Here is a 12,743-nt window from a genome sequence, read left to right as displayed (position 1 = left end):
TGTGGAGTCTGCACGAACTCCTGGTAGTGTCATAATTGAATTGCAGTTGGTGCCCAGAGAATTGGAGAATTGGTTGATGTGGAAAAAATCCTGACATATTTTTGTGTGAGAAGTGTTGAATTTAGTAGAGAAAAACAGTATTTGTTTCCTGTTTAAGTAAGGTCCCAGGTGATTTTAGTAAGCAGCTGAGACTAAGCACTGTCCTGAGGATCTGAAATCACTACTTTTCAAGTCCTCTTTGTTCTGGTACCTCTGTTTTCTCAGGTACAAGTTCAGCTTTTTGTTGAGATTTCTCTCTCTCTCTCTCTCCTTTTTTTTTTTTTTTTTTTTGGTATTTAAAATCTATTTTAATGAAAACATTCTCATCATTTTAAACAATTTGCATTGTTTGATCTGAAGCTGTTCTGGCATCAGGACTTAACTTTTCTGCTCCACAGGTTTCAGGTGCCACTGTATTACTCATCCTCCAGTGCTCTTGAGACATGTGTTAACCATGTCTGCCTCTGTGGGAAGTTCTTGTGGCAGCTTCAGGGGCTTGATTCTTATCAAATGTTTGACCACTTTCAGTTTTGCATTCACTGAAGGGATATTCTTGTGAACTTGAGGGGTATGTGCTTTTTCTAATCCAAGCATCTTTCTTGTATCTTTTTCCCAGTATGGATGTCTTTTTGTACTTTTTATTCTAGTAACAATATGTAGTTTATGGGAGTTCTGTGGGTCCCCACCATACTTTCCATGATCTTCAGGTGAAGGCTGAAACACTTTATCTGGAATTCTTGACTTGGTGAATTTGTGACGAATCCAATCTGTGCAAACAAGAGACTCCACGCCTTTTGTCACAGTCTGTAGTCTGCCTAATGGCCTCTGAACTACTGTACACAAAATCCCTGCCAGAAGTGTGGTGATTATTCTCTTTAGAGGCCCTAGCTTAATGTCCAATACTTTTGGCCACTCACCAGCACCCGCCATGCTCAACCTGAATCTTGCCCGAGATTTTTCCCTTTTTGATGGTGTTGGCTTTTTCCAGAGTCTGAGTGAGCTGACCTTCTGCCACCTGGGCTACACCTTTGCCTATACTCTAGGCTTCAAGTTCCACATGGAGGTTTTGAGATGGGCACCTTGGCTTATCTTGTGATTTCCCATTTCTTCACTTCCTTGAGGAATGCTCCTCAGCATGTATATATATATATATACACACACACACACACACATATGTATATATATACACACATACATATATATTTTGAAACAAAGTCTCAGTATCTTGCTTTCATAGAGTGCTGTGGTGTCACAGCTCACAGCAACCTCAAACTCTTGGGCTTAAGCGATTCTCTTGCCTCAGCTTCCCAAGTAGTTGGGACTATAGGTGCCCACTGCAATGACTGGCTATTTTTTTGTTGCAGTTGTCATTGTTGTTTAGCAGGCCTGGGCCAGGTTCGAACCCGCCAGCCCAGATGTATGTGGCCAGCGCCCTAATCACTGAGCTACGGGCGCAGAGCCTCCTCAGTCTATATAGAGAGGGCTCTTCCTAATAGTCAGTAGTCAGGAGTGGATATGTTGTCCACTCAGTCACGTGCTCTCCCCCCACCCTTCCTTTCTTCCTTCTCTTTCTTTCTTTTTGTACCTTTTAAACTTCTCAGGGTCTTATGTAGGAGCCAGAGATTTCAACGTAAATTTAGAGCACATTCTTAATATCTGGAGATTTTGCTTTTTAGTTTTCTATACTTTTGTGTTACTTGAATGATTTTGCTACAAATGCATTATTATTATTATTATTTGAGACAGGGCCTCAAGTTGTCACCCTGGGTAGAGTGCTGTGACATCACAGCTCACAGCAACCTCTACGTCCTGGGGTAAGGGATTCTCCTGCCTCCACCTCCCAAGTAGCTGGGACTACAGGCGCCTGCCACAATGCCCGGATATTTTTTTTGGTTGCAGCCATCATTGTTATTTGGCAGGACTGGGCTGGATTCGAACCCGCCAGCTCAGGTGTATGTGGCTGACACCTTAGCCTCTTGAGCCATAGGCACTGAGCCCAAATGCATTATTTTTGTAATAATCTTTAAAAATATTTTTATGAAAAGAAATTGGATTAATAACAGCTACGTAATAATCTGGAAAAATGTTTATGATATAATGGTAAGGAAAGAGGTAGAAATATGTGCAGGGGGGTGACAACAATGTAAAACAAGACCATGACCAAAACTCCCCCCCCAAAAACCAAATTTATGCGTGGAAGACAGACTGGAATGAAATATAAGAACTAGTGTTTATACTTACTCCATGAGACCATGCATACTTTTTTGTTCTTTTTGTATTTCCATGTTTTATATGTAATTTTTAGAAGAGTATATTCTTCTTTTATGATGGGTGGGAAAATTGAGCCAGTCACGTTAAAGGAGCTTAGTCAATGGCAAAAGTTAGACATCACAAGAAATGGTTTGTGGGAGAAATCCATTCCGAGATGTATCCTGAGGAAGGTAAGCCTAGAATGTGGTTATTGGAAGAAAAATAACATGGTCAATTGTACTTTAATGCATCGGGCACGAAGCCATGCTTTAGTGGTTATTTGTTTACCTCTATTCCTCCGTTTCTCCAACAAGAGTGCCTTGTAACTGTTTGGGTATCCATCCGTCAACAACACATGTAGCATCTGGAGCTTTACCCTTTGCTCAGGAAAGCAGCACATGACCGAGGCCTATGTCAATCAGCATATCACATGCCTCTTGCATCTTGACTGGTTCAAAGGTGTACTAGTAAACTGAAGTTAGTTAAATTAAAGGCACCACAAAGAAGCTTTTTTCCTTCTCCATATTGCTATGATTTGGTGGTTTGTCCCCCCAAAACTAATGTCCTAGTTTGGTCCCCAATGTGGCAGTATTGGGAGGTGGTGCCTTTAAGAGGTGATTTGATTGTTAAAGGGGATCAATCCCTTTCCTGCAGGAGTGAATTCCTGTTCTTGCTGGACTGGATTAGTTACCAAGAGAGTGGGTTGTTACAAAGCAAGGCTGCTGCCCATGTTTGGTCTCTTTCACACCTCCTTCCTTGCCCTCCTGCTCTTCCACTATGTTATGACACAGTAGGTGGCCCTTAGGTACAGTTGCCTGATCTTGAACTTCTCAGCCTCCAGAACTATGAGCTAAATAAACTTCTTTCCTTTATAAATTACTCAGTCTTAAGTATTCTGTTACAGCAGCAGAAAATGGGCTAAAATACAGGTTGTACTTAAACCCTGCTGTGTGTGTGTGGGAGGCAGACAGGCTGAATTCCTCACCCACCTTCCAACTCAGCGTAAGGTGCCCAGTCAGGGGAATGTCTACATGACTCTCCCTGCATGGGGAAATCAGCAGTGCAGGCAGCTGAGACTATCAACTAGTAGCTTAGGCTAGAGAAGCTGAGATGTCTGAGGAGATGAGACTTGCTCTCTCTCCTCTCTCTTTCAGTTGCACTGTTATCTGGCCTCTTCAGATGTTCCATTACCCTATGTCCCTGTTTACCCTTTACCAACCTTCCTGGGGCCTGTAATCTCCCCTCTCTCTTTCTTAACCTTGACTGCTGACTACTGACTGCTGTGCATCCTTGCACATATACTCTGTTATATACCCAATGAAAAGACTCTGAGAAACAGGACAGGGGCTGCCTTGTTCACAGGCTGCTCCCCCCAGGCACATGTAACAGTGTATGCGCCCTTACAGGCTTCTGGTTTTATGCACTAAGTTTGGTGTAAGTTTCTATCTCTTACCTCAGGACTGTCTCCCTTGCTGGGCACTGTCACAGGTTGGGATCCACTAGATGCTCAACATACTTGACATTGAAACTGGAAGGCTACATACAGCAGCTGCAAACATCTTAGTTCCATGAGAATTAAGCAATACATGGAAGGGAGCAAATCATTTAAACCCCAATTTGGCCACAGTGAAGCCAGATCTCCCTTAGATTTTTTGAGTTATGTGACCCAACATGTTTCCTAAGCCAGGTTGAGTTAGATTTTTCTACAACCTGTGCTTATGAAGATTTGCTTTATTTATTTATTTATTTTTGAGATAGAGTCTCAAGCTGTCACTTGGGTAGAGTGCTGTGGTGTCACAGCGTACAGCAACCTCAAACTCTTGGGCTTAAGCGATTCTCTTGCCTCGGCTTTCCAAGTAGCTAGGACTACAGGTGCCCACCACAATGCCCGGCTATTTTGTTGTTGTTGTTGTTGCAGTTGTCATTGTTGTTTTAGCTGGCCCGGGCTGGATTTGAACCTGCCAGTCTCGGTGTATGTGGCCAGTGCCCTACCAACTGAGCTACGGATACTACCTGAAGATTTGCTTTAAAAGGAGGACTTGAGAGAGATAATTCTTTGCCTTCTATCCAGTACTTTCTTTTCTTTTCTTTTTTTCCTAAAGACAGTCTCACTTTGTCACCCTTGGTAGAGTACTGTGGTATCACAGCTCACAGCAACCTCCAAGTCCTGGGCCAAGCAATTCTCTTGCCTCAGCCTCCTAAGTAGCTGGGACCACAGACACCCACCACAATGCCCGGCTATTTTTTGTTGCAGTTTGGCCGGGGCCGGGTTTGAACCAGCAACCCCCGATATATGGGGCTGGCGCCCTACCCACTGAGACACAGCCGCCGCCCTATCCAGTACTGTCTTGACAGCAATGTTCTGATTCATGACTGCCATCCCTATTTGATGGGCAGACGTAGTCATGTGCTTCAAAATGACATTCTGGTCAACAGATGCCCACATTCAATGTTCAAAGCCATAACTGGTATAGTTGAATTAACATGTGCCATATTTGTTTCTGGTTTCTATTTGTTGCCCTAATTCTTTGCTCTTCTTTTTGTCTTCTTTATTGTCTTTTTGTGAAATTAATCAAGGATTTTATATGATTCCATTGTTCTCACTTTTCTTAGCATACCGATTATATTTCTTTTTGTTTGTTTTTGTTTTACTTTTTTCAGTGGTCACCTTAGAGTTTGTAATATACATTTACAACTAATCCAAGATCACTCTATACCACTGCATGGATATATACCTTATAATAAAAAAATAATATTAATTCCTCTCTCCCTTCCCTTGTATCATTGCTGTTATTCACTTAATTTATATATATACATATCATTATATATATAATATATAAATAAGCATACATAATAAAATATACTGGTCATTATTTTGAACAAACTTTTCTGTTACATCAATTATAAATAAGAAAAATAGGAGTTTTTATTCTACCTTCACTTATTCCTTCTTTGATGCTCTTCCTTTATGTAAATCTGAGTTTCTAACCTTTATCATTTTCTTTCTCTCTAAAAAACTTCTTTCAATATTTCTCATAAGGCAGGACTATAGGTAACAAATTCCTTCGATTTTTGTTTGTGTGAGAAAGTAATTCTCCTATACTTTTGAAGGATAATTTCACAGGGTACAGAATTCTAGGTTGGTAGTATTTTTTTTTTCTCAACAGCAACTATTTCACCCCACTCTCTTCTTGCTTGCATGGTTTCTGATAAGTCAGATATAATTCTTATCTTTGTCCTTCTATAGATAAGATGTCTCCCCCGGTGTCAACTTCTTTATCTTTGATTTTCTGTAGTTCAAAAGTGAGACGCCTAGGTATAGGGTTTTGTTTGGTTTTTGTGCTTTTTTTCTTTATCTTGCTTGGTGTTCTCTGGGCTTCTTAGAGCTGTGATTTGGTGTCTGACATTAATTTAGAGAAATTCTCAGTGATTGTTGTTTCAAATATTTCTTCTTTTTTCTTTCATTCTTCTCCTTTTGGCATTCCCATTACTTGTATATTATACTTTTTGTAGTTGTCCCACAGTCCTTGGATATTCTAGTTGTATTTTTCAGCCTTGTTCTCTTTCCTTTTCAGTTTTAGAGGTCTCTATTGCCATATCCTCATACTCAGAGAGTCTTTCTTCAGCCATAAGCCTATTGAAGGCATTCTTCATTTCTGTTACAGTGTTTTTGATCTCTAGGGTTTCTTTTTGGTCTTTCCTTAGGATTTTCATCTTTCTGCTTACATTGCCTGATCAGTTTTTGAATGCCATCTACTTTATCCATCAGAGCCCTTAACATAGCAGTACTTGTTTTATATTCCCAGTTTGATAATTCCAGCATTCTTCCATGTCTGGTTTTGATGCTTCCTCTGTCTCTTCAAATTGTGTTTTTTACCTTTTAGAACCCCCTATAATTTTTTCTTGATATCTGTACAGAAAGTGCCAGGTAAAAGGCACAGCTGTGAGTGAGTGTTTAGTAATGTGGTGGTAAGGCGTGGGGCATTCTACAGTCTTATGATTAGGCTCAGTCTTTAAAGAGCCTGCACCTCTGGACTGTGAACTTCACAAGTGTTTCTCAGTTTTCTCTCTTCACTTAGGTGGGACGGCATGGCTAGGGTGGTCTGAAGGTGGGTATTTCCCTGCCCCCAGTTTAGTTAACCTCTGATCATACCCAGCAGCTGTGGTTAAATAGTTTCTCCTGAGGGCAAACCTTGTTAAGAACAGAGTATTCTGGTGGATTTGAAAATGGTTCCTTTTCTTCTCCCCTGATGAGATTTTTCTCCAATATTCATTGCAAGCTCCTGGAGGTAAACCTATGACAGCGTGGGGTCCCCCCCTCCTTGACTGTTTCCTTAGCGTTTTTAACTCTCAGGCTTGTCCACACTGAGCCTCCACCAATTTGTCAATGACACCTCAGGTTTTCCCACCCAGCTGAGTCCTGTAGTTTCCACTCATGAACCTCTGCTCCAGTGAGCTGTGTTCGCCTTTCTCTCCAATCTTGGGGCAGCAGTTTGTCCTCCGTCCTTATCTTTCTTATAGATCCAGGAAGAGTTGTTGACTTTTCAGTAGGTCAACTTTTTACTTGTTGTTAAGACAGAGTGGCAACTTCTAAGCACCTTACATGTGGAACAGGAAGCCAGAAGTCCTATCCTGAACAGTTTTTATTAAACATAGAGTAGTGTAATGAATCCCTGTGTACCTAGCTGAGGTTCAACAATTAACATTTTGTTAATTTTGAGGAGTCTCCACAGAGACCAGTATTTAACAGTTAAAAAAATTAGAGTTTAAAAAGTCATTCAAAGAATTTGGAAGAAGGAAAGAGCTGTTTTTAAATAAATTATTTAAGTCAGTGGTTCTCAACCTTCCTAATGCCACGGCCCTTTAATACAGTTCCTATGGGTTGCGACCCACAGGTTGAGAACCTCTGATTCTAGTGATTTGGACAAGAACTTATATATAATATATATAATACATTGTATTATGTATTATGTACATGATACATGTATGGTGAAAACACAGTGTAAAACAAAAAACAGATAATGTTAACCTTTTTTGGTAGCTCTTTCACGTAACATCACTTCACTCAAATCCCTTCATATACTTATGTGAAGAGAAACCTGTTTTCTTATTACATTTCCTTCTGCAGCTCAGAGGGTAAAACAGTCCAATTCAATTCACCAGACTTGTTGAGTCTGCAGGGAGTTCCTTGTGCTATGGAAGACTAGAAACAAGAGTTCCAAATTTTGACCATAGTTATCTGAAAGACTTTATTGGGAAAGTGGTATTTGAGCAGCATCTTTAAGCGTGGATTCTATGTCTAAAGGTAGATATGGAAGAGGCAGAATTCCAGGCTGAGGGACTGCATGTACAAAGACAGGAGTGGAAAGTGCAGGGTGAGTTTGGGGGCGTGGTTATATAATAGTGTTTGTGATGGAAAGGTAATTCAAGAATTGGATGAATCTTAAAGGTGACATCATGGAGCAGAGGTTAAAGCATAGGTTCTGTTGACACACAGACCTGTCTGGTTACCTAAGGCCTCAAGTGACAGGCTTGTTGCCAGCCCCAGAGCCATTCCCAGTGTGTTTTCCTTAGTGGTAGAGCTGCCTCTCCCTCTCCCTTTGATGGCTGGAAATGCTAGACACTCGTTTACCAGCCTCACTTGCAGCTAGGGCAGGGCCATGTGATCTGCAGAGGGACATCTAGAGTTTTCTCCCTAATCAAAAAGTCTCTAAAGTCAAAACTTCTTTTTGCCTCTGAACACAGTTGTGTGACAGTGTGAGCTCTGGAGCTATGGCAATCATCTTGTAACCCTGAGGACATAAGCTGAAGATGAAAACCAAGGTGTTGAGGATGGTGGAGGGGAAGATGTAAAGTGCTCTAGCACTTGATGACATTATTATGCCACTCTACGTATACCACCTTTTGTTTGGAATGTTACATTGTATAAAATGATGCATTTTTCTTATTGTTGAAGCCATTTTGTTTTGCCTAATCCCATAAAGTAGAAAAGAAAAAACAAATTCTCCTACCTAAAGCATTTCTTCTTTACAGCCTTTAGGACGTTTTAAAAAATAAATATTTAGAACACATAAGAATGTATATAAAATGTATTTCCACACAGTTTTATATAATACTCTATTTTTAAAAATTTCACGTTCAGCAAAAACATGCAAAACAGGGCTTATGGGAAAAGTTAGGTTAGGGATAGACTACTTAAAACCTTGAAGTCTGGGCTGAGTGTGGGAGCTCATGCCTGTGATCTTAGCATGCTGGGATGTTGAGATGGAAGGATCTCTTGAGCTCAGGTGTTCAAGACCAGCCTGAGCAAGAGCGAGACCCTGTCTCTCATAAAAATAAAAAAATTAGCCAGGTGGGGTGGTAGCCTTCTGGAGTCCCAGCTACTACTCAGGAGGCTGAGGTAGGAGGATTGCATGGGCCCAGGATTTGGAGGTTATAGTGAACTAGGCTGACACTACCACACTCTTTCCAGGGTGACAGAGTGAGACTCTGTCTCCAAAAAAAAAAAAGAAAGAAAGAAAGAAAAAGTGTCTGTAAGCAGAGCCCTGATAAAAGCAACTCTCTCCATAAATATCCTGGCCCAGTTTGCTCTTCATTGGTGGTTTTACCCAGCGTTATGGCCAGGCCTTCCTTTGCAGTCTTATATCCTGACACACCTGTTTCCTCCTTAGACATGAAGGTTCTTGAGCATATTTGCTTCCAACAGATACTGTTTTCAATAAAATTAAAAATACAATCTAAAGGTAGCTTTCTGTAATCATTTTATTTAAACATAATGAGAAGTGTCTTCTTAATTTTTCATTTAAACTCTCAACTTCTTTAAATAGTATAAAATAGTGAAAAATGTAGAGGTTCTTGAAGCCACATAGTACCTGAGTAGCTGAGCATATATACACACACACATATATATGAGTATAGATGAGTAGCTACTCTGCCCCCCAATGGAAGACACTTATGTGTGGTTTTCAGCTTTTTCCTTAGGGTTCTCAAAGATGATGAAGGCTTCTCCTTGTGAGAAAGCTCATTCTAATCACTTCAAAACATATTGGAGAAACTGCATATGCATTGACTTGGTTTCTGTGGTATGATGATATAATCACCTATTACCTGTCACATGTGAGCCAGTTAGGATTAAGGGAACACCAGTGTTCTGGTTAAAATGGCAAATTTTATGTTACGTAAGGGGACACCCATAGCTCAGTGGTTGGGGTGCCAGCCACATGCACTGGGGCTTTTGGGTTCTAACCCAGCCTGGGCCTGCTAAACAAACAAACAACAACAACAAAAATAGCCAGGCATTGTGGTGGGCACCTGTAGTCCCAGCTACTTGGAAGGCTGAGACAAGAGAATTGCTTGCGCCCAAGAGTTTGAGGTTGCTGTGAGCTATGATGCACAGCACTCTACAGAGGGCAACAAAGAGAGACACCGTCTCAATAAAAAAAAAAAATTATGTTATATATATGTGTTAGACTGCTATATATATATACACACATACGTATATACATATACATACACTATATATGCATATATATATATATGTGCACATATATACATACACACACGGTGGCCATAAAGTCCAATTTAGTTGTCTATTTTAAATTGCCTATGAACTTTATGGCCACCCTGCTATATAGTACCTACAAAAGCTCTGTGTATAAGAGTTATATATATCAATGTTTACTATATTAGTCTTTAAAACATAAAATGTTTTTAAAGAACACCATTGTGAATAGATAGTATTAATCCTGTTGTATCCATTTCTCAGCTTCAGAAACAAAATTTTACTAATATTGGTGTGTCTCTCCCTAAATGCATTGCTCTGTCACCTAGAAGGAACAACCATCCAGGATCTGGTGCTTATCATTCCCACGTCTTTCTTTTTAGTTTTCCTAGATTTGGAATATACCTGGAGACACATAGTTTTAAAAATTTAAGCCAATGCAATCATACTACAGTATCTGCATTATTTTAGAACTTGTATTGACTTCTTGGTTCATCCACCCTGACAGGTGCCATTGGTCTCCCACACCCTTTCAAATCAGTGGTGCGGTTCTTCTCGGGACATCATTAGCACGCCTTGATGTCTTGCTTCAGAAGTTGCAGTGGGGACATAAACACACATACACATCCTTTTCTCCTCTCCCAGAAGCTCCCTCCCCTGAAAGAGGTCCGTTATCCACAAGTACTTATTTGTAGGACTCAGTGTATTCCCAGCCACAATAGAGCATTACATTAGAATAGGAGCTAACATGCATGGGAATCAGAATATGTTTGAAATTACTTCTTAGCACACTGAAAAATGCATAGGCAGCATAGCCACTATTGACAGAGATGGCCTTGGCTGGTAGACCTACCCTGTTTTAAGCTGGTTAGGGGAACTGAGTCCTGGAATAAGAAGCCAAACCCCCTTCTATGAAGAAAGAAAAGCTGGAGACAGAAAGAGGAAGTGAGAGGCAAACTATAAAAACTTGAGGTAGCAACCTTAATGTAGTGTTTTGCATAATAACTTCTGACAATGTTTTCTGGTTTACATCAGCCTTCTCTTCTTCGCCTGGCTTACCAGGCTGGTGTTTAATTTCAGTGCTTCCAAGTTAATGTGTGCAACTTTATTTTTCCTATAGTAGACTCCACGTAGAGTCTCTCTTACCCCTCAAGGCTCTCATCTAAATGTATAAAACTATTAGGGAGAGAAGAGTAGACAGATTTAGATTTCATATTTTCATAGGGCCTGTGGGTTCTGGAGCCTATGCTTCAGCAACTGAAGCTAAACTGTGATGGTTGTTGATCTCTGATGTACCACTTTTTAACCGGGAACTTATTTTTTCTCTCTCTCAGCTCCCACAGGCCCATTCTGTTAAAGTAGGAGACAAGCCGAGAGTGGTGGCAAGTATTTAAAGATCATTTACAGTGTTAAAGGGGGTAAGAATTGCAGGTGAGAACCTGCCTCATCTTGTTAGCTATCTCTGCCTCCATACATAAACTTTGGTTAATTAAAAAATCACTTACATTGCAGTTTTCAAATTTCTCCATCCTTGAAATCACCATAGTTCTGAGACAACCATATAAAGTATGAACATGGAAGGGAAGCCAGTTCTAAGAATTACCACCCCAAATATTGGCTTCAAATATTCCTTCTCTCAATTAGTAAGACTCACAAAAGATCTATGACCACTGCTCATCAGAGCAGCTGCTCTCCTTCTTGAGAGCATGTTCTTTTTCAATAAAACTTTTTCTTGCTTGGTGTATGTGGTGTGTCCTGAAAGTTTCTGTGATGAACATCAAAAACTTGGAGAAAATCTTCATTCAATTCTAATGATCTATGAGCTGCACACAGAGAATGACAGAGACAGGAGACATAGAATTTTGTATGTCTCTTTTCTCTGGAGACATTTGTAAATTTGGGGGGGGAGAGCAACAGTTCTGTGTTCTACAAAGGATTATTTTTTGTTGAATTCCTTTTCTCCCTTGAAATTCTTTTTTCCCTTCCAAGCAGAAAAAACTCTCAAATAACAATAGCTAAGGAGAAAGCTACCACCTGGTCTGCACTGTATTTGCATTTCTTAGTTTCATTCACTCCTGCAAAATGTCATAGGCAAATGTGGTTTCAAAGTAGAAATGAACATGTACTAGTGATTTAATGGAATGAGCTCTGGATTGGGAGCCAGGAGACCTGGCTTTGCACCCCCCCCCAAAAAGAAAAAAAGATTATCTCAGCTTCACAACATAACTGAGCTGGGTAAAAATCACTGTTTCATTTTTTCTTTTTTGTTTTTAACAACACCTTTATTGAGCTGTAATTCGCACACCATATAATTCACCCACTTAAAGGGTACAATTCAGTGATTTTTACTTTATTCAGAGTTTTGAATTACCACAATTTTAGAATATTTTTATCACTTCAGAAAGAATTCCATATTCATTAGCTAATTTAATCTACTCTGTTCGTGGCTTTAGCTGTTCGGTACATTTCATGTAAATGGAATCATGATGGATGGTCTTTTGTGCCTGGCTGCTTTTCACTTAGCAAACAGCTTTAACGCCCATTCATGTTGTAGCATGTGTCTGTATTCATCCTTTTTATGGTTGAGTAACATTCCATTCTGTGGCTATATTGCATTTTGTTTATCCATTCATCAGTAGATAGTGCATTTCTTTTTTTAATTTTTTAAAATTTATTTTAAATTTTCATCTTTAACAATTTGGGGGGTTTTGTTTTTTTGTTTTATGAGATAGAATCTCACTCTGTTGCCCTGTGTAGAGTGCTGAGGCATCATCATAGCTCACAGAAACCTCAAACTCCTGGGCTTAAGAGATCTTCTTTGCTTCAGCCTCCCGAGTAGCTGGGTCTTCAGGGTCCTGCCACAACGCCGGGCTAATTTTTTTTATTTTTAGTAGATCCTCAGGGGGAATCTCACTCTTGCTCAGGCTGATCTTGAACTCGTGAGCTCACGTAG

At 40.1% G+C, this 12,743-nt stretch overlaps 1 pseudogene across 1 annotated transcript; it reads right to left on the bottom strand.

Moving 5' to 3' along the window:
- Window positions 1-334: 334 nt before the first annotated feature.
- Window positions 335-969, bottom strand: LOC100958758 (annotated as a pseudogene). Its single transcript, XR_002775365.1, has one exon. The product of XR_002775365.1 is annotated as a 39S ribosomal protein L30, mitochondrial pseudogene (transcript).
- Window positions 970-12,743: the final 11,774 nt, after the last annotated feature.

This window comes from Otolemur garnettii, unplaced genomic scaffold (assembly GCF_000181295.1).
Source record: "Otolemur garnettii isolate 467f Iridium unplaced genomic scaffold, OtoGar3 scaffold00004, whole genome shotgun sequence".
NCBI classification, from domain to species: Eukaryota; Metazoa; Chordata; class Mammalia; order Primates; family Galagidae; genus Otolemur; species Otolemur garnettii.
Note: the sequence above shows the minus strand (reverse complement) of the source record. Positions and strands in the feature narration are given on the sequence as shown.